The sequence below is a fragment of the Sciurus carolinensis genome, chromosome 2, assembly GCF_902686445.1.
Source record: "Sciurus carolinensis chromosome 2, mSciCar1.2, whole genome shotgun sequence".
Taxonomy (NCBI): Eukaryota; Metazoa; Chordata; class Mammalia; order Rodentia; family Sciuridae; genus Sciurus; species Sciurus carolinensis.
In genome coordinates, this window is record NC_062214.1 from 186,393,750 (window position 1) to 186,414,826 (window position 21,077).

General features: G+C 45.6%; 1 protein-coding gene across 2 annotated transcripts in view; it reads right to left on the reverse strand.

Annotated features, from left to right (window-relative positions):
* Foxn3 (forkhead box N3) overlaps window positions 1-21,077 on the reverse strand; it is a 380,976-nt gene that overhangs the window by 217,775 nt on the left and 142,124 nt on the right. The window lies entirely within an intron of this gene.

The window sequence follows — 21,077 nt, forward strand, 5'->3', positions numbered from 1 at the left end:
AGGCACCCCAGCTCCAGCCCAGGTGCCCAAGTGTCTGCCAAGGGAGGGAGGGTGGCCATTACAGAGTAAGAGGCGGGCCCTAAATGCCACGCCGGTGGGGCCTCTCCAGTGGGTTGTGCTCAACACCCCTACTGACTTGTAGGCCTGGAGCGAAAACAAGTCACGTCTTCACTATAAGCTCCCAAGAACCGGACGGACAGTTTGCAAGCCACCCAGCAAACTGCGCAGTCACTTCTCCAAGTCTCCAGGCACCTCCAGAGAATGGCCACCCACTGTTAACGCCACATCAACCAGCTGCCTTTCCAGAGGATGAAAGCAGAGAGTCCAACAGGACACCCTGCTGGTGACATAAATAAAAATATGATTGCACATCACTCCCAGGTAGCTAAACTGGTAGGTTCCTCTACAGCGCAGCAACACAAGGCACTCCTCCTGCCACCCCCACCTGACTGAGCTCACCTGAGCCTGTGGACAGCCATTGTGATCTATCTGAAAACTACAGAGAAACCAGCCATGGGAAGCCCCTCTACAGGCAGTACCTTTTAACCTCGTCAAAATGAGGAGGGAAGAGAAGTGGAGGGAAATACCAAATTTCTGAAAAGTTTGTTTCAAAATATAAGAAAACCCCATTCGAGAGCCACCCTATAACAAACCAAGATCATGGATGGTGAGTCCACACCAAGAGCATGCCTTTCAGACTCACCCAGACCTCTTCCCAGCACTCTGGAGACCATTCAGAGGTGGAGGCCCAGAGTGGCCTAAGTCATCCAGCCACACCCCTTTTATCACTGAGCACATGATGTGACCAACCCAGAGTCACCAAGTAAAAAGGTTGGGGGTGGGGGAGAGACAAATTAGGTCATCTCTGAAGTCTCAGGCCAGAGATTCTAAGGGTGGGAACTAGCAACCAAAGCAAAGACAAGACAAAGTCAGTCTCAGTGGCTCAGGATACTGTAGGTCCCACCCCTCCATCTGCATGTCACTTGAGAGTGCTTAATCTCCAAGGGAGTAATCATCAGAGCTGACATGATGAACCTTTGTCCAAGCCCCTTTGGGCAGAGACTTTTGTCACAACTCATTGCAGGCCTTCCATCCCAGGTCCTAACCTTCCCAACCCAACACACTCACACCAAAGCTAGAAATCTGTTTAAGTAGGAGAGACAGATTATTTTCGCTGCAGTCCTTCCTGAGTTCAAAAAGAGGTGATGTGAGCATGAAATCTGTCATTCTTAAAACTCTGTACAAGCTCTTAGCTCCTAAAATGTGAACCAGTCATCCCAGGTGAACAAAACCCTATCACACATAGCAAGCTTGGGCCCTAAGAAGCCACAGCAGAGGTGGAGAACGGTGAGGTGAGCTGCCTTCAACAGCTTGCCTGTCTTTCCCTCTGTGGGTTTTTGGTTTCTTGCATTCACTGACATATTTCTAAATTTCCCTCTCCATTACAGGTGTTGCAAGGGATGTAAAAGATGTCACCCTGAAAAGAAAGTGGTGGGCCGGCCCTGCCTGATCCACAAGGAACACATGTCGACCTGTCTCTCTCTGGAATGGGGGCCCAGACCTTTGCTGCAAGCCACAATGGGCTTTAGAGTAGACTCTGGGATGTGCTCCCTGCCATAGGGTGCAGGGGCCAAATTCATTCAGGAACTGCCTCATTCTCAATTCTCCTTTTGAACTTTCAAGTACCCCTGTGTGTCCTAGCCCGCCCCCCAGAAATGTCAAGCAAGTTGAACCATTGAAACCATTGTACTACAAACACATTTGACAGTAGAATCCTATGTGTGCCCTGGAACTCACTTTGGGAAACACTTATTTTTTGATTGGGGATTTGGTAGAACCATTCTGTCGTCCCTTCTGGTCATGGGCTAGAGAGCCCATAAGTATTTGGGAGTCAAGAGGCCTGAATCCTAGCCCATTCAAACCCAGTCTTGATGGGGCTCAGTTCTTCCTCCAAGATTTATTCATGGGGTGGTTAAGAGTCCCTATCGAGGCAGGAACAACCAAGTGGATAAGCAATGATAGCTTGGCTGGGAAGTCTCAAGAGATTTACAAGAATGAGGAAGACCCAGGCAGGTCTAGAAAGAGGGGTTACTTGTCAGGCAACCTTCAAACAGTCTCTAGTAAAAGGATTCATAAACCAGAAGCAGTGGTGCACACCTGTAATCCCTGCAACTCAGGAGACTGAAGCAGGAAGACTGCAAGTTCAAGTCTAGACTCAGAAACTTAGTGAGAACCTGTCTCAAAGGTAAAAATAAAAAGGGCTGGGAATGTAGCACAATGGTGGAGCACCCCTGGGTTTAACCTCTAGTACTGGAAAAAAAGGGTAGGGAGATCATGAGAGGAAGCCCAGAGCAGGCAGCAGAGCTGTCTGTGTGGAACTGGAGTATCTTCTGGAAATTTTTCTCTCCACCTCTCATTCCCTCTGAAACCATGTCTTTTCTGTTTCCTTCCATATATACTGCTCTACTCTTCTCCCTGCAGGTAGGCTTCCTTGCTGATAGCCACACACGGATGCTAGTGCCACGTCCTGAGCCCTTCTGACTTTTAGGTCCACCATCTCCAGAAAGCCTCAGGTTTTCTAATGGCTAGTTTAGATTCTCAGGGAAATAATCTGATTGGTCTAACCTGAGTCAGGTGATTCTGCCTCCTCCTAACAGCTGAGACAAGGGGTATGGTGGGGCACCTGATGCAACAGGCCCGGGAAAGGGAGGGGAGATGACTTTGAAAGATATCTAATAAAGATGGCATTTGACCTGTGGAAACGGGGGAAGGACTGTTCTAGACCTAAACTTCTCAACTGGGGATGCCCATCAGAACCAGCCAGGAAGCCACACCTCCTAGGTCCAATCTCCTAGGATAGAGCCCAGCTATGTGCACTTTGAGAAAGTACTGTGGGATAATTCTGCTTATAAATTGCTGTTCCAGGTAGGACTAATAAGTGACATATTTATCAAATATGACATCTATTAGAAGATGTTATCATTCATTGAACAAATATTTGCTATTTAACAATTACGTGACATTGCATGGGGTGCCAGAAATATGAGGTCTTTGTCCTTCCAGAGCACAGATTATTGGTAAGTGTGCAAGCGTCCTACCACAAAGCATTACCAGCATTGAGAGGTTACTATACACTGAGTTTGCAGAGTAAAGGAGCTTGCTGGATATTCTGCAGCCTAGAAATTACAGTATTAGAGATAAGATTCAAAAGATGAATGGGATGGTGGATCCAAGGTGAATTTGGAGAGAGGAAAGGAGAAAATGGAAGAGCAAAAGCTGGCAGAGTGGGCTGAGATGTAGCTCAGGGGCACAGTGTCTGCCCCGCATTCACAAAGCCCTGGGTTCGACCCCCCGGTTCCAAAAAAAAAAAGACAAAATAAAGCTGGCAGAACAACTCAGAAATGACTACAGTGATCCATGGGGGTGGAGCTTGGTGGTAGATCACATGCTTAGGCTCTAGGTTTGAGCTCCAGCAACAAAAACCAAGGGAATGAGGACTGTTTTCTTTTTAAATGTATCTTTAGAAAATTGGGTAGCTATCGGTAATTTTTTCTTTTGTACTTCTTTATACTTTAAACTTTCTTCAATGACTGCTCATCATATCTGTAATATTCTAGTGGTAAGGTGGCCTTTCAATCAAGCAGTTCTTCCTTTACCTGAGTGTGCATCAGCATTACCTAGAGGGCTGATTTAAATGCAACTAGCTGGCCCCCACCCCCAGAATTTCTGATTCAGAAGGTCTAGGCTGGGCCTGGAGAATTTGCATCTCTAAAAAGCTCTCAAGGGCTGCTGCTGGCCTGGGAACTACACTTTGAAATCCCCTGAATTCTAGAAAAACGTGTAAGATTGGAAAAAATGAAGGCAGGAGAGTCTTCAAAGGAAGAACCAAGAGGATCTGTCAAATGATTGAATATGAGAAGAAAGAAAGAGATTAAAGTCAAAGATAACTCTTTTATCACGGGTTGACCAAGAGTCTCTTTGAGATAATGTAAGAGAATGCCATTTGTCATGCTTCAAAAAGAGCCTCACTTCTTTCCCTTCTGTGGAGAAGAGAGACCTGGAACCTCTTGTTGAGCTGGAAGGGTTGGCCATCATGTGGCCTGCTGGTCACTCTCCCTGGAGGATGTTTTCCTCTTGTGTCTTCTTGGTGTTTATCAAGATTCTGAAGGGTGGGACCTGGGAAAGTCTTCTTAGAATTTCTCCAGCAGGGAGGAGAGCCCGGAGGCTTGTTCCAGGAGAAAAGAAGGGGTGGGGAGTGAGGGAAAGTAGAGCTGAACAGGTAGAGCGAAGCTCATTAGCTCAGGTGCCCCAGCCGGACCTGGACTTGTCAGGTCACCTGCTAGAGGCAAAGTGGAAATAGGGAACCTGCCAGCTCCTCCAACCATAAACACAAGTGTGAGCTGATGATCTAAAATCCAGGTTTAGTCAAGTCATGTAGTCAACAAGTATTTATTAAGCATCTAGTGACTCTGTGCCCAGAGTGTGGACTGAGTGGAAGAGAGAAGGAACCAGGAGAAATAAAATGTGGCACAGGCCATCAAGCATAGGAGACTGGGCAAGCGTTTATGAAGCAACCACAAAGAAACAAACACACACCACACCTAACACAGAGAGCAGAGGTGCTGGGCCCTAGCAGTGAGACCCTTGCCAGGTTCACACTCAGACTTTACCTCTGGACAGCCTTAGTCAGGGTCCCTAATTTCTTTCTCTTTTACCCAGCTTCCCTACCTTAAAAAACGGGGGAAGGGACTGTAACAATACTCTCCTGTATTGTTCCGCTTTTTATCAGTATAACAAAATGCCTGAGACGATTAACTTGTAAAGAGATGAGGTTTATTTCTGGCTCACAGTTTTGGAGGTTGGAGGCAGGATCAGTAGGCCCTGATGCTATGGGTATGTGGAAAGACGCACATCATGGAGGGAACAGATGGAACAAAACCCTCTCCTCACAGCCAAGAAGCAAAAGAGAAAGTGGGAGGGGCCAGAGTGCCACAGTCCCCTCCAGGGCACACCCCCAGAGACCTCAAGACCTCTCACTGGGTACTGCCTCTTTTTTTTTTTTTTTTTTTTTTTTTTTTGGTACTGGGGATTAAACCCAGAGGGACTTAATCACTGAGCCACATCCCCAACCCTTTTTTATATTTTATTCAGAGACAGGGTCTTGCTGAGTTGCCTAGGGCCTTGCTAAATTGCTGAGGCTGACTTTGAACTTCCAATCCTTCACCTCCCAAGAGGCTGGAATTACAGGCATCTAGCTAGGTTCCGCCTCTTAAAGTTCCCGCCACCTCCCAGCAGCACCACCCTGCAGACCAAGTCTTAACCCACAGGCCTGAGGGGACATCCAATGACCAAGCCATACCAATATTTCATAGCGTTGTGCTGAAGACTGAATAAATTAATATTTGTAAGGAATATAAAATGGTGCTCTGGAACACTAATTAGTCCGCTAATTTCGGTAAGTAAGTAAATATAAAGGAAAACATTGACATATTTGCATAACAATTTAGAATGCGTGTGTAGTATCAGGGATCATAAGTAAAAGACAAACAAAAAAAGAGTAAATATTTGCTAGAAAACGGGTTGATATTTTTCATTTATAACTCTTACAACTCAATAAGAAAAAAAAAAAAAATCATCCCCTTAATAAGCAGAAGGGCAAATTCACAAAAAAGAGAAACAAAAATGGAAATACGCCCATGAAAAGATGCTCAACCTCGGTAAAAAAAAATCAAAGAAATGTAAATGAAAGCAATTGTGTATCTCATTTCATCTATCAGATTGGCCCCGACTTAAAAGGAATTACCATGCCAATGTGGGCGCGGGTGGCACTGGGAAGGTGGCTTGATGTGACTCTACACAAGGGCAGTCTGACAAAATGGATTAAAATTTAAATGAGCCTACTCATTGATCCTAAATTGCCCACTTCTAGGAATTTATCCTGGAGCAATACCATAACAGGGCAGTTAACTTTCCCACCAGACTGAATAAGGAATAAGCTCCCGAAAGCAGGACTCTGCCCATTTTATTTAGCATTGTCCACCAAGCATTTATGCTAGGGCCCCACAGCACAAAGACACTAAAGATGTAGGGAATAAATGAACAGAAGGTTGCAACAATGTATTTAGGAGGGTTTTGCTGGGACCTTATTTAAAATCCTGAAAACTTAGAAATTGCCAAAATAAGAGGTTGGAGGCATGTTATTACATTATGTGGGCCTGTTCCCTTAGCTCCAGTGTATCTGCATTTTTCAGCGGTCTTAAGTAAAGGCTTCCCTCTCTGGAATCATTTTCACAGACTGTGTATGAAACAATTTGGGAATAGTTCATAAAGTAAGAGATTGGGGACCAGCATGGTAACAAATGCCTGGAACCTCAGCAACCTCGGAGGTTAAACCCAGAACTGAGGCAGGAGGATATCAAGTTCTGAGCCAGCCTCAGCAACTTAATGAGACCCTGTCTCAAAATGAAAACAAAAAGAGCTGGGGATGTGAGCACCCCTGGGCTCAATCCCCAGTCTCTTTCTCTCTCTTTCTCTCTCTCTCTCTCTCTCTCTCTCTCTCTCTCTCTCACACACACACACACACACACACACACACACACACACATACACACACACACACACACACACACACACAAACTCAACTGGAAAATGAACATCAAACTGGCTGTAAGTTCCATGAGGCAAGGCCCCTGCTTCATACTTCCCTCCTGTTCACTACACGTGCCACAGTGATAATAAAAAATATCTAGCGCTTCACCAAGAAGGCGGATCCCTCTCCAGCCTATATCTACGAACTCCACACAGATCAAAGACAAGTAGCCTCATCAATCCTTCCTCCTGCAGTGTCTGGAGGAGTCTGGCCTGTTTTCCTCTCTCTCTCCTGTGAGCCTGCCAAGTACCTTGGTCTCGTGGGTTTCAGCAGCGAAGTCTGCCCAAGTCACCCATGCCAAGAAGTGACTTCTCTCACTTTACTTTTTTAGAGGGATGTGAAAGAAAAAACAATCCATCTTTCCACGAGTCTTTTTAAAAGAAAGCAAAAGCTCCAAATTGGATAAACTCTCTGGGAAACAGTACACAGATAAAAATACTACCAACATATTCCCCTGCTGTACCAAGATCCCTTTTGGAGATTAGCAACTCAACTTATTCCGACAGTCAAACCTGAAGTCTCCTCTTGGATAGTGGAGTTCACCAGAGTTTTCTGTTTTGAAACCCCCACTGCTTCTCAAAATAGGATCACTTATGCATCAACTGATTTATTGTTTGATTGATTGATTATGCTCGGGATGGAACCCAGGGACTCAGACATGCTCTGCATGTGCTCTACCACTGAGCTGTACCCCCAGCCTTCCCTGTGTCTTTGATATTGAGATTCAGGTGCAAGCAAAACGTGCCCATCAATTATGAGACATGACGGCATGCTCAGTCGCATAAGGGTGGGGGCTGGAAAGGAAGTAGCCAAATGGATTGCTAACTCTGTCTGTGGGTGCATCCAACAGCACCTCCTTTCTCTGTACTCAAAGCCATGTGACTCTAACTGGTTTCAAAGATTTGGCCCCCAAACAACCAGGCGTCCTTTTTAAGTTGGCATTTCTTCCAAAGAGGAATACTGAGCATCTTTTCTACATGCCTCACACAGCACTAGGCCAGCTGTCTAACAATATGGATCCCGGAAAGGGGTGCTGCCCACGTTGGTGACGGCAACCATTAGTGCCTGTTGCTCATAGCAAATGTCAGAGGGACCTCAAAACAGGGGACCAGGGATTTGGCCAAAGCATCCTGGACAAACATCAATGTGTCAGCAGAGGTTACCCACAGACCCAGATGAGCATGTCAAGGTGTCTTGGACTTCTTGATGGAGCCCATTCCCAAGGAGTGCATGTCAGAGCTCTCTGAAGGCTGCCCCCAGGCCAGGTTCAAGTTCAAAGGGAGGGATGGACCTGGTGACATCCTTTCCAAAGGAATCCCACCTGCTACTGGCACGCCTAGGCTAGTCTTCCACAGATACCAGCCTCCCAGGCAGGTCACCAAAGGCTTGGGGAGGAGGAGGCCCATACAAGAGCTCACTTTCTTGTTGAGCTCTGTGCTGGGAAAATGAAGAGATAGGGAAAAAGTAGCGGCCATTCCCAGTGATCCTGAACTGCCCTATTGGCTGGGATCTTGAAAGACCGAGAAGTCTCCCCCACACCTTCTTTGCAGTGATGGGGCTTGAACCCAGAGTCTCACACACCTTAGGCAAGAGCTCCACCACTGAACTACCCCTCTAACCCCTTGAAAGTGCTTCTTGTCAGTCCCTTTGGCCTTGGGACTCTAACCCAGCGCCTTGCTGTAGACTAAGTTTCTTTACTCACATCCTATTGAGGTTCAGAATCAAAACAATTCAAACTTACTCTGAAATATCCTTCTCCCTCCAAACTCCAATGATATCCCCTTCCTCAAACATCCACCACCATGTGAGACCCTGGTTCCCCAGCTGCATGAGGACACCCAGCTTGCTTTCTGCTTCTGAGTCACTTGAATATCCAATGGAGCACCAAAGGAATAAATAATACACAGTAGTTGCTGGAGAAAGCTTATTTCATTCACTTCATTCTCTCTGGCAGACACAACCCAATGATTTTTCTCCCAAAACTTCTCGTTTAAACTTGGGGGGCAAAAAGCACCTGAAATGTGAGGGTTCCTGGTCCAGCACAGGGTACGAAGGGAAAGGTTTCAATGAAATACAAAAGCCCGCGCAGACCTGAAGGGGAACAGGCAGCCCGACAAGACAGCCAACTGCCAAACTGTCATTTTGCTCTGCGGCTGAACAGAAGGCTCGAGTAATGACAACCACAAAACTCATTTAAAGTCTGAAAAGGTGACTAATGAGCTCATTCATGCTGGCTATAAATTATTCACTACAACACTGATCCCACTCAAGACAAACAGTAAAGTAAACTTTAAACACAGGCACTGCCGGCCCTGTGAAGTACAGCAAGTTGTGTCTGTAGAACTCCCCACAATGAAAGACATACTTGTCTCCCCTCGTCTATTGTCACAGTATTCTTCTGTTTACTTTTTTTTTCTACTGCCTTTAATCAAATTTAAGCAGACACAGCTGTTTCACATTTAGTTCTCTGTTGAGTTTTTTTCCCCCATTAGTTATTACCAGCAATCATGATGCTCTAAAAATAGCAGCAAATTATATTCTCTAGAAATTGAAGGCTGACCTTAAAATGAAGCCCAGGTCTTCAGAAGGAATATTCATATGCACGTGTTGGATAAGTGACGGCCACGCACAAAGGCGAAACAAAAGTGCAAAGCATTTTTCACTCTTGGAGAGGTTTTTAATTTGCTTCCAAATTTCCTTTGGTTCTAGTAGAAACAGGTTGCTTCCAAATGGCATGATACAGAACCTGCTTCCAATAGGCATGGCCTGATGAATATTTTCATAAAAACATACACTCTTGAAGTGAATAAAAGAAGAAATGTCTCAATCAGACTTTTTCGGCATGGAGAAACTCGGCAGCAGGCTTGCTGAGAACTCACTGTGTTGCTACACATTACTTTCAGTTTCCTGTGTAATATTAAATAATTTTAGCTCTTCTGTTTTTATAAACTGGGACATTTGCTACTACTGTCACTACTAAAAGCATTACAACCATGGCTGAGTAGCTGAGTATTTCAGACCTTTTTCTTTTTTTAATCTCACTATTTTCAAGACATCCTAGAGTTAATAGTTTCAAATATATTAAATAGAATTTTAAAAAAATAGTCCCCAAATAAGTACTTACAGTAGCACTTGGTCAGATCGCTGAACATTATTTTTAAACTGCTTTGAATACTTTGAAAAGGAGCCACACAAAAGCCACAGAAAACAGTCATATTCAAATACCACCAGATGGAGGTTCTAACTAATCAAAAGTGAAAGCAGAAAAGTTTGGAGCTGAATGTGCTCTGCACACACCTCGAGATGACAGGGGGAAATGAATGGTCTCAGGCCAGGGCTCCTGCTAAAGGTAGGAGAAATAATACTTGGGTGGCAAATTCAGCCCAGAGCCTTGACTTCACCCTGAGCCTGGGCCAAACTGTCTCCATTTAAGGAAAACCTTTCACATTGTTTTCGCAGTTTCTTGCACATGAACTAAAGGTTTATCCAGCCATTTCTGTTGCCTGAAATGCAAAGCAAAAAAGAAAAAAAAAGTAGAAAAGAAGGAGTCCTGCAATATTTATAGCAACTTTGCCACCTCCTGACACCAATCATGATGATCTCCACATGTTTAGCATTGTTTCGTTTTGTTTTTTTAACTCCATGTTCTGGAGCTAATAAGAAGCTATTCTTTGGGGTCTTTGCAAGAGTTTTTGCAGTTGTTTTTGGTTCTCTTCTGTTTTGATAGTTTTATTTATTATTTTATCTTAGGTTTTTCAGTACCAGGAATTGAACCCAGGGGCACTTAACCACGGAGCCACATCCCCAGCCCTTTTTATTTTTTTTATTTTGAGGCAGGGTCTTACCAGGGTGCAGACAGCTTCACTAAACTGCTGAGGCTGGCTTCCAACCTGTGATTCTCCTGCCTCAGCCTCCCAAGCAGCTGGGATTACAGGTGTGCGCCACCGCAACCGGTCTTTATTTTTTTAAAAAGTCTTAAATACACAGTGAAATTGGGTAGGACTTATCTGTTACTACACAGGCATGGTGGGTTTTTGTTGCTGTTGTTTGTTTGTTTGATCAAATGTGATGTAAAAATCCAATTCCAACCAAAGAAATGGAAGTCTTAAGCAGCATCCTGTTGAAACCACAGCTGCTCCAGGACTCTCCACTAACTGGACTGCTGTCACCTCTCTGCGGAAGGGTGTGGACAAAGTATTGCTTTGAAACCAAGCCACGCATCCTGTCCTTCCTGGCAGCATGTGTGACGGGCAGAGTCACCTCTCCCTTCCTTGGTGAGAAACCCGGCGTGCCCTGAGATCGTCTTTTTTTTTTTTTTTTTGGGTGCTGGGGATCGAACCCAGGGCCTTGTGCTTGCAAGGCAAGCACCTGAGATTGTCTTAACACCAACCGCCCGCCTTCTGATTGCCCTGGAGAGGACCGAAGGTGATGTCACTTTTGCCTGGGGACATCCAAGGGGCCCCAATGAAGACAGTCAAAACAATAAATACCAAGTTCCCAAGTAATGCAATCCGAAGAATTATAAAACATACACAACGAAAGCTTCCAGGGCTTCCCTCGGGCCAGGCCCCTGCCAAGAGCCCCACCTGCACTATTTATTTCACCTTTCAAGTAGTGCAGTAGTCCTCACTGCCGGATGAGGACACTGAGGCTCCAAGGAGTTAAAGCTTGTGCCAGTGGTCAACAGCTGGCACTCTGAGGGATAAGATGAAAAGTTAAGACCTTGCGTGGTTGGTATGATTTGTTCCCCAAGGGTCCCTGTATTGGGAGCTTGGTCCTCAGTGTGGAGAGGTGGGAGCTGATAGAAATTTTAATAGCTGCAACCTGGAGAGGTCCTGAGGTCACTGAGGGCACCGCTCGTGGGAAGGGATTATAGTCATTATCCAGCCACCCATTGGTAGCTCTTGAGAGAGAATCATCCCCCCCCCCAACAGTGTGCTGGCTCCTATTTGTCAATGTAATCTCTTGTTCCCACCATCATCATCCACCAAGAAGTGACCCAGCCACAGGGGAGCCCCAATTAAAGCCTACACCACGCTGTGGGGACTTTCAATCTTTGACACAGTGAGCTAAATAAACCTCTTTCCTTCATAAGTAGCCTGTCTCAGGTATTTTGTTACAGTAATAAAAAGCAGATGAATACAGATACCATAAGTCTTTGCCTGCAGAGCATACCTTCTTACCCATGGTGCTCTTCCATCTATTGATATTCTCCAAGAAATTTTTCCCTAGATCACAGAATGTAATTTGCTGCTGGTAAACTACCTCTGAGGCTTCTTCTTCACAGTTTTTTGTGTTTGTTAGATTTGGTTTTTGCATAGCATTTTCCACTTGGCTACTAAACCTAGACACTTTCTCTCCTCTCCCAGTTAATTCCTGATGCACACCATTCAGTAGATGGACAAACATGCCTACAAAATACCAAACTGTCCAGGGGAATGGTGACATACCAGCACTGTGCTTTTATTTGAATCTTAAAAGATAAAGATTTGGGGGCTGGGCCATAGCTCAGCAATAGGGTGCTTGTCTAACTTGCACTAGGCCCTGGGTTTGATCCCCAGCACCACATGCATATATGTGTATACACACACACACACACACACACACACACACACGTAAACACACAAACACGAAGATTTTGAAAAAAGCTCATTGTCAACAACTCAAGAGGCCAGGCCTCAAACTCCAACTCTATGTGGACCTTCAGAAAGAACACAGATGCCCATCTGGCAACTCACCGAGCAGTGTACTCTCTCCAATCCTGAACTCCCTCCCACCACCATGATCTACCAAATAAGCCTTCTTTCAATAGCCCATGACAAAGGTCTGATAGTTTCAAGTTAGTGCTTCTAGAGTCCAGATGTGTGACAGGACACAATTTTCAAACTACTTCTCTTGTTCTTTGCACTCAGTTAGGTGACGATTGTCTATCAATTGAGAAACCAGTGATCACCATACCAGTTATTTTCCAGAAAGTAAACTTCAGAGAATTAGATCACAGCTCAGGTCAACCTTTGCCAATTTTGTAAATGCATTCAAAAAGCAGCCAGCCATGATGAAAATATTCAGACTACACTATTAATCAGGCTAACTTCTCTCCATATAGCCTAGGCAGGAGGGTGAGACTCTCTCACCAAGGTGCCCAGTGCCACACAGGGATTCTGAAGTCTTTGCACAGTCCTACCAACTGGAGAATGAAAGGAAATATGTTCCCTTCTCTTGGTGGCTTCTCCCACACCCGAGCCGTCTTTACATGCATGGAACTCCCAAGCAGGCTCTGGCACCACTGGGGTTCACTGCTTCACAAAACACCTCCGATTTGCTTCCTTGAAAGCTTTCCTGGTGCCACGACTGGAATCTCATCTTCAGATTAGCCTAAGGCTGCATACTAAGCAGATGGAGGAGAAAGTTGAGGCCTGTGGTTTCCTTCTTGAGACACCCTCAGCTCTCCACAGGGATCTGGTTCCGCTGCCATTTAGAGTGACTCTGGCTCCTGCCAGCACCAGTTCCCTCTGACTCCAAATTAAACCTCTCACAACTTCCTTGCAGCACCAGCTTTGCAGCAAAGGCTCCAATGCTGATGGTAAGGAACCTAGACCCTGCCCAGACCTTCCCAGAGAGCCAAGTTGCCTTTGCTGTGCAAAAGAGATGCCAGAGTGCGATTCATCCGCCATTTTTCTGGAGCTCCCACCTCGCTTCCTCCATTGCTCATTTTCTTGATCAAAATCAACAACTCATGGGTAGGGAGAGAGTTACTAATGCCGACTGCCCTGACTTATCATTTAATCTAAACAGAGCTATTTACTTCCTAATTACATTCTTAGCTTCATAGCACTAGCCAGAAAGGTTTGTTTATTCATTACAAAAACCAATTAATGTAAGAAGAACATAAAATCCACATGGTTAGCCCTAGGAAGGACTTTACTAATGGTGTCATGCAAGCCTCGAATTTAATGAAACAACTGAGGCTTAAAGAAGCGCAATGACTTAGGGCCACAAGTCATAATGCGCATTTGTGGTTCCCACGACAGGTGCTTCTTCTCCTTCTGCTTCCCACCAGCACTCCCTGTTTCCCAGCCTTCTGACTGGGGTGGGACGGATCCCATCATCAAATCCAGAGGTACTGGAGTAGCTCAAGAAGGGCAGACCCAGCTGGGACTCAGGGAGGAAGCCGAGGCAGCTCCCCGGTTTTTCCATCACATGCAACCAAAAGCATCCAACCAACACCCACTGAGTTAGTGAGAAATCCAATTTCTTGATGTCGAGTCCATGGAAGTTTCTACCATTAGTAGAGCCATTAACATTATGAAATCGAGAAAAGCATTTTTTTTTTTTTTTTGGTGGGGAGGGGTAAACCTGGGATTGAACCCAGGAATGCTTAACCACTCAGTTACATCCCCACTTTTTTTTTTTTTTTTTTTTTTTGGTGCTGGGGATCGAACCCAGGGCCTTGTGCTTACAAGGCAAGCACTCTACCGACTGAGCTATCTCCCCAGCCCCCCAGCTTCTTTTTTTTTGTTTTATTCTGAAACTTAGAGTCTCACTAAGTTGCTGAAGCTAGTCTCAAATTTGTGATCCTCCTGCCTTAACCTCTGAGAAAACCATATTTTGACAAGTTTAGTGGCTAGACCTGATAAGAGTAAAAAGATTCAGAAGAAAAACACCACATTATATGTTATCTCTGAGCACTTTTGAAGTATGACTTCAGGTGTAAAATATGGCCGTGTTAATAGAGTATTACCAATGAATGCAGAATTCATGAATAGGGATTAGCTGTAGGGAATCCAAGGTTAATGCAAGAGGACAGGTCTATGAAGGACCCAAAGCAAAACAGGAATCCCACCAAGCTCTTACAGCTTAACCGGAAGCTGGACCCACTTCTGGAGGGGAGGTGGGGTGGGGGAGGGGGCGAACAACAATATCTCAACTTTATGTCCCCAGGTGCCCAGTCCAAGATCATCATGTACAGATGACGACAGTCATAATACATTTATTGAGTAGTTACTACATGACAGGCAATGGGCTTAGCATTTTATTTGCTTCATGTTATAGGGTACTCCCAGTGATCAGTATCAATGTGAGTTAGCAAATGACAGGAATGAGTGACTGTTGTACAAATGTAGCAAAGATTATATTTGGTGTGCATGAAAACAGGTTCTTTAATAACTTCAAAATTACAAAATTGAAGAACAACTGATAATACATAAGTAGTAAAATATAATATATTAACATGTATCAAGTACTCACAGGGTGGGTGCTTTAACATGAAATATTGAAGCTTAAGGCTCAAGACTCCTCTTTTGGCCTGGCCAAAAGAGTGGTATATACCTGTAACCCTAGCTACTAGGGAGGTTCAGACAGGAGGATCAAGTTCAAGGCCATCCTGGGCAACTTAGCAAAATCCTGTCTCAAAAAACAAATGAAAAGCGGTGGAGACGTAGCTCAGGGGCAGAGTGCTTGCCTGGCATGCAGGAGACCCTGGGTTCCATTCCTAGTAACACACACATACAAATAAAAAAAAAAAAGAAGAAGAAGAAGAAGAAGAAACATAAATGCTATAAAACCTCATAGCTCATATATAAAAGAAACGAGAGAGGGGCTGCCCAAATTTGATAATAGTCATTCCTTATAAAGCTTAACATTCTCCCCTAAACTATCAGTAATAATATTAAAACACCCCAACCATTCATGCTAGAGTAATGAACAAATTATCTTGCTATTTTCTCTATAGCAAATGACATTCCAAAATCATTGTCACACGAACACATGTGTTGATTTTTTTAAACATATACTCGTTTGTGTTTTGTCTCATTTGAAAATAACGCTGACTCTTAAACTTTTTCCCCCCTTTTTCTTTTGGAACTGAACACTGAAAGAGATTTTTTCTTTTTTTTTAAGTTCTGGAGCTGTGCCTCACACCCAGGGCCCCACACATCCAAGGCCAGTCTTCTACCAGGGACTATCCACCCCAGCCCTGTGCTTGGTTTTGCATGTATAGTTGTGCTTTCCTTCCTTCATCTCCCTGAATTGAACAGGCTTCGAGCCACCCGAAGCCAGCATCCACCCAGTGTGTGCCTGCGGGTGCCAGGCTTGAGGCTTTCCCAGGACCATCTCCTCCAGCTCTGCCCACAGGTCTTTGAAGGAGGTAGAGATTACAGCCAAGGAAGCTGGGCCTCAAGGGAGGAGAGCCAGGACTAAGCAAGTAGTCGTGCTCCGGAGGCCTCTCGTCCTTCCTAAGGCGAGGAGGGCAGGAGCGAGGCCTGCCTTCCCGGAAGTACTCAGGGTGGCTTGGGGATAAGTGGGAATCTCAAACCCTTGGAGCAGAAGGACCCTATTTCACTTTACTGCAAAGCTGAGGGATCGAGCCCTGAGAGCAGACCCCAGCGGAACTCTACCGTGGGTCGCCTTTCTGCCGCCATCTCTAGGTGTTACTTTTGGCTCAGGCGATGCTGACTAGCGGGCAGCAAGGCCCACAGCAGGGCAGGTACACAGGCACAAGCGGCAGCTTCGGTTGAATACTGACTTCTTTGGGAGGAAGATGAAAGAGATGGACCTTTGTCTGGATGCAGAACTGGGCGTCCGAGCGTGGCAAAGGCTCAGTTTCCCTTTCTGCCCAGCTCTGCCCCTCCCCCAGTCCCATCTCAGTCTCCTGGCCATCTCTCCCCAAAGGCTTCTGGCAGGGCCTTTGCCCCCCTTGGTGCCTCTATTCAGAACGACAAGACTGCATCTGCCTGGTGCTTTGTGCCCTCATAGCCTCCCCTGACTCCGTTCCAGAACCAGGGCCCCCCTCTCCAGCCCTCTGAACCCCATGTGATCCATCTGCCCTCAAAGACTGGACCCACCATCTTTTGTATTACTTATTTCATGTTTAAAATGATGAAATCAAAAGGTGGTTTGTGATTCGCCTTCTTGGGATGGTGGTTAGCTGAGCCAAGAGAAACAGGGAACTGAGGAACAATTTGCCTTTGACTTACTGGTAAATGAGTGTCACTGGTAATTACTGTTGCTCTGATTCACATTCGGGGGCTCAACTCACCTGCAGGTGTGGCTTGGGTTCGATCCCCAAGGCCACAGAAAAGAAAAGAAAAAGGAAAGGTCATCCTTCTGCAGCCTTAGGCCCGCAGGTACTGGATCCGGGATATAGATATGCAAAGCTTTGGAGGGAGAAGGCCACCCAGTTTCCTGTCCCCAAGGCGGGCTGCATTAACATATCCAAGGAAACAGTGTCCTCTGAAAGGAGAGAGGGGGCGGAAATGGGCAGGGGGTCAGGATAATGCAGAGTGACTACAGATCCACAGAGGTGAGAGTTCCTCCATTCCCTGCCCAGGGGCCTAACACTGGCCGTGAGGTCCCCGACCAGCAACAATGGCATCTAGGAACGTGGGGAGAGGTGGCTGAGACCATCTGCCTTTCCTTGGCCCTTGACAACCTCCAAGCCATCTCACCTTCCCTTTCTGATTCTCCTTCTCACCAAGCGACTTTCAGGCAGTTACCTTTCTCACTGTAAATACAAAAGCCTTCTGATTTGCACACCTGTCCCTGAGCTTAGTTAACAGGTGCATCTTTGAGACACAGCCTGCAGGAGGAGAGTCCCACAGGAGGGGTTCTCCTTCCCCACACCCTCCGCTGTGCTTGGCCACGGAGACTCACAAGACAATCCTATCTTCCTAGCAGGACAAACAGGCATCTGCAGCCAGGAAGAGTGAGAAACCATTGCCGAGAGCAGGAGTGAAAGGAATTTTGTTTGGTCGCTCTGGGAAACAATGGCTCCTCCGAAAGGAAGGGAGGTAGGAATGGCAGGGCAGGCTGTGCAGCCCTTGCCAAGTCACCTGGGCTCTCTGTCCCTTAGTATTCTCACCAGTAAAATGGGGATACAATACCATCCACCTAATAGGGTTGCTAAGAGGATTAACTTCATTGATACACTGAGGGTCACATGCCACAGGTAAATGCTATTCAGGTGCTAACTACCATGACATCAAAAATAAAAAGAATCATAATAGAACAAGAGTTAAGAGTTGACAAATAGGGACGGGATGGGGGTTCAGTGATGGAACACTTGCTTATTAGCATGTGGGTGGCCCTGGGTTCCATCCCCAGCACTGGGAAAAAAAAAAAAAGAGTTGATAAAGAATTATGTGTTCACTTTTTATATCTCTCGTTCCTGTCCTAACACATTAACTACCTAAAACCACTTTATCTTCTCAGAATGATTAAACTGTTCCTTCTTTTCTTTCTTTATGGTTTAAGCTATAAGGAAACCATGAAGTCTTTCCCAGGAAATAGTTATAATTTCCTGAAATTTTCAACAACTACATAAGCTGACTGAAAAAGGTTGCTTTTCTTGGCAGGTCTCCCCAAAGAAGGACAAACGATGGTCTTGAAGCAACAGAACTGGAATAAACTCGCCCGGCCTCTATGCTACAAGTCTCAATTCCAGGGGCTGTGAGGGGTCTTTGGAGGACACGCTCTTCCTAAGCAAAGGTCACAGGACGAGCTGAGGGCGCAGGGAGTTCGTTTTTGAAGACACAGATTTTCAAAACTACCTGTTCTCAGGGACAGATGGCAGCCATCTCTAGCTCACCGCTGGGTAGAAGGCTCATATCACTCTTGGCTCTGTCACCAAAAAAACCCGCTGGTTGCCGAGGGTGCTGACGGACCAGAGAACTCGTGGGAACACAACAGCTGCAATTACGATTTTTCGTGGGATCCAGAATCAAAGGTGAGAAATAGGAGAGTCTGCAGATTGGAGGCGTAAACTCTGGAACATTCCGGCTGTGCAGGGAGCCAATGCAACTGTGCCCCTCCACGGTGGGAAAGGCACCAGGCTAAGGCATCCAGGGCTCATGTGCCCTGAATTCTCCTGTGTCTCTCCACTGTGTCTCTCTTGTGACGAGACCCACGTTCCCAGGAGACTAGCTGTCACTGCTTAGCTCTTGCTTCAGGACCCACACCTTTCCAGTTCTACCCCAACCAGTCTTCCCTAGCCATGGGCATAAATGACATAGTACCCTGTGCCCAACTGCAGGGTCTGCCCAGTGTTCAGCTGGGGAAATGGCTTTCTTTTTATTTTTTGGTACTTGGGATTGAGTCCTGGGGTGCTCTACCCCTGAGACACATCCCCAGCTCATTTTAGTTTCATTTGGAGACAAAGTCCCACTAAGTCGTCCAAGGAACATTTCAGCATTTTTAAAAGGGAGAGAAGGCTGGGAGGACAACCCTGTGCTAGAGCACTTGCCTGGCAGGTATGACGCCCTGGGTTCAATTCGCAGCACCGGACACACACGCACACACACACACACACACACACACACACACACACACACACAGGAAAAAGATGAATAGCATCTATAAGAGTGAATAACACTTCAGAAAAAGGAAAAGGGGTGGGTAGTGGAACATTCTACTTTGTTCCTTTTTTATTTTTATTTTTTTGGTAAGTGCTCCTCCACTGAGCTATATCCCCAACTCCTTTTTAAAACAATCTGATTTTTATTTTTAACTTTTTCTTTCTTTCTTTTTTCTTTCTTTCTTTTTTTTTTTTTAATGGCGCTGGGGATTGCACCCAGGGCCTTATGTATGTGAGGCATACACAGCCCAACAATATCCCCAGCCCAACAATCTGACTTTGAGACAGGTCTTGCTAAATCGCCTAGGCTGGCCTCAAACTTGAGATCATCCTGCCTCAGGAGCAGCTGGGATTACAGGCATGTCCACCACCCCCAGCTACTCTACTGGTTTTGTTTGTTTGCTTTGAGTTTTTGTTGTTGTTGTTACTAGGGACTGAAAACAGGGATTTTACTTCTGAACTACAACCCCAGGCCTTTGTGAGACAGGATCTCATAAATTGCCCAGGCTGGCCTTGAACTTGCAATCCTCCTGCCTCAGCCTCCCAGAGTGACTGGGATTACTGTATGCCCCACCGATTGGAAGGAGAAGTAAAGCAAATGATGAGGGCAAAGAAGTTAAAAGGCAAATTCAGAGAACCACAGAATATAGACCGATTCATCTGAGAAAAAGGGTCACACGAGGAACTAAGAGGGAAGATGTTGGAAAAGTAAAGTTTAGGCCAAATCATGGAAGAAGCTGAATTCCAAACCCACAAGTTTGGATTTCATCCTAGGCAATGGGGAGCTATTGCATATTCTAGGGAGGGTAGGCAATGACATAATAAAAATGGTATTTTAGAAAGATTGATGTGGTCGTAATGTAGAGGAAAAAAGCAGAAGAAAGTGAAATTTACAGGAATTGGGCTTGAACATAGGGAACAGTTGTTGCCATATCAGAATATTCTTTTGACAGGGGAAAAGAAATGATCTTTGTTTTCACTGTAACTTAAATTTTTCTGTCTGTGTATCCCTACTCACTTCCAGATGTCTTACTGTCTATCTATTAATACCTAACAAATATGCAAAACTGGAGCCCAGAAAGGAAAATATTTCAAGGAGAAAAAAAAAAAGGTCTTCTTAGTGTAAATTATCACCCTTCTGGGAGACACAGGTACATTGGAGACTAAAAGTTGGCCTTTGATTTCAAGTCACAAGAGGAGATCACTATAGTGAGCATGGAGGTGGTTGTCTCTCTCTTCCTCTCTGTCAAAATCAAGTTTTGCAATGTACGATCCCCCAGAACAGCAGCTAGACCATCTTTCTCTGCATCAGGTTTTAGCACAAATGAGACTGTGGGCAACTCCTGTCAGGTCCGCTCCTGCCCTGCAGAAGTTCTGCCTCTTTTCTTTTCCTTTTTTTTTTTTTTGCGTTGCTGGGGATGGAACCCAGGGCTTTGTGCTTGCAAGGCAGGCACTCTACCAACTGAGCTATCTCCCCAGCCCTGCCTCTTTTCTTGTCCCTTGAATAAATCCCACTATTTCACGCCCTCCAAAAAAGCAAGAAGTGAGACTGTGCCCATCCTGGGTGTCTGCATCCCTCAGGTGCCAGATGTTTTGCCGCTTGCTGGTGGCTGCACCCTGCCAGTCCCCTAGCTTCAGACACCCCTGCTGTGATCACCCAGGTTGCTTGCTTCTTGGAGTGGACTGTACACAGGGCAGAGGTTAAAAATACTGCTGCGGAACAGAAGGACTGGGTGGGGCTTGAATCCCAGCCTCTCCCACTATGTGACCTCAGGTTACCAGCTTCTGGGCTCAGCTTCCCCACCCGTAAAGTGAAGTAGCGGGGCACTTACTTGGAAAGGTGTCATGGGCCTTAATCACAAAAAGTGTCTGCAGAATGCCTTCATCGGTGACTGTCACTGTATAAGGCTCAATCCATGAAGCTGCTGTCATTTTGTTCCTTTGGAGTATGGTGAGGTTTGACTGAGTTGATCCAGGAAAACCAATCTCAACTGGTTTTTATTTGCTGGGCAGGAGGGACTTCCTTAATTATCATACACCTAATACAGAAACTCATTTCCTCATTTGTGTCTAGCACCA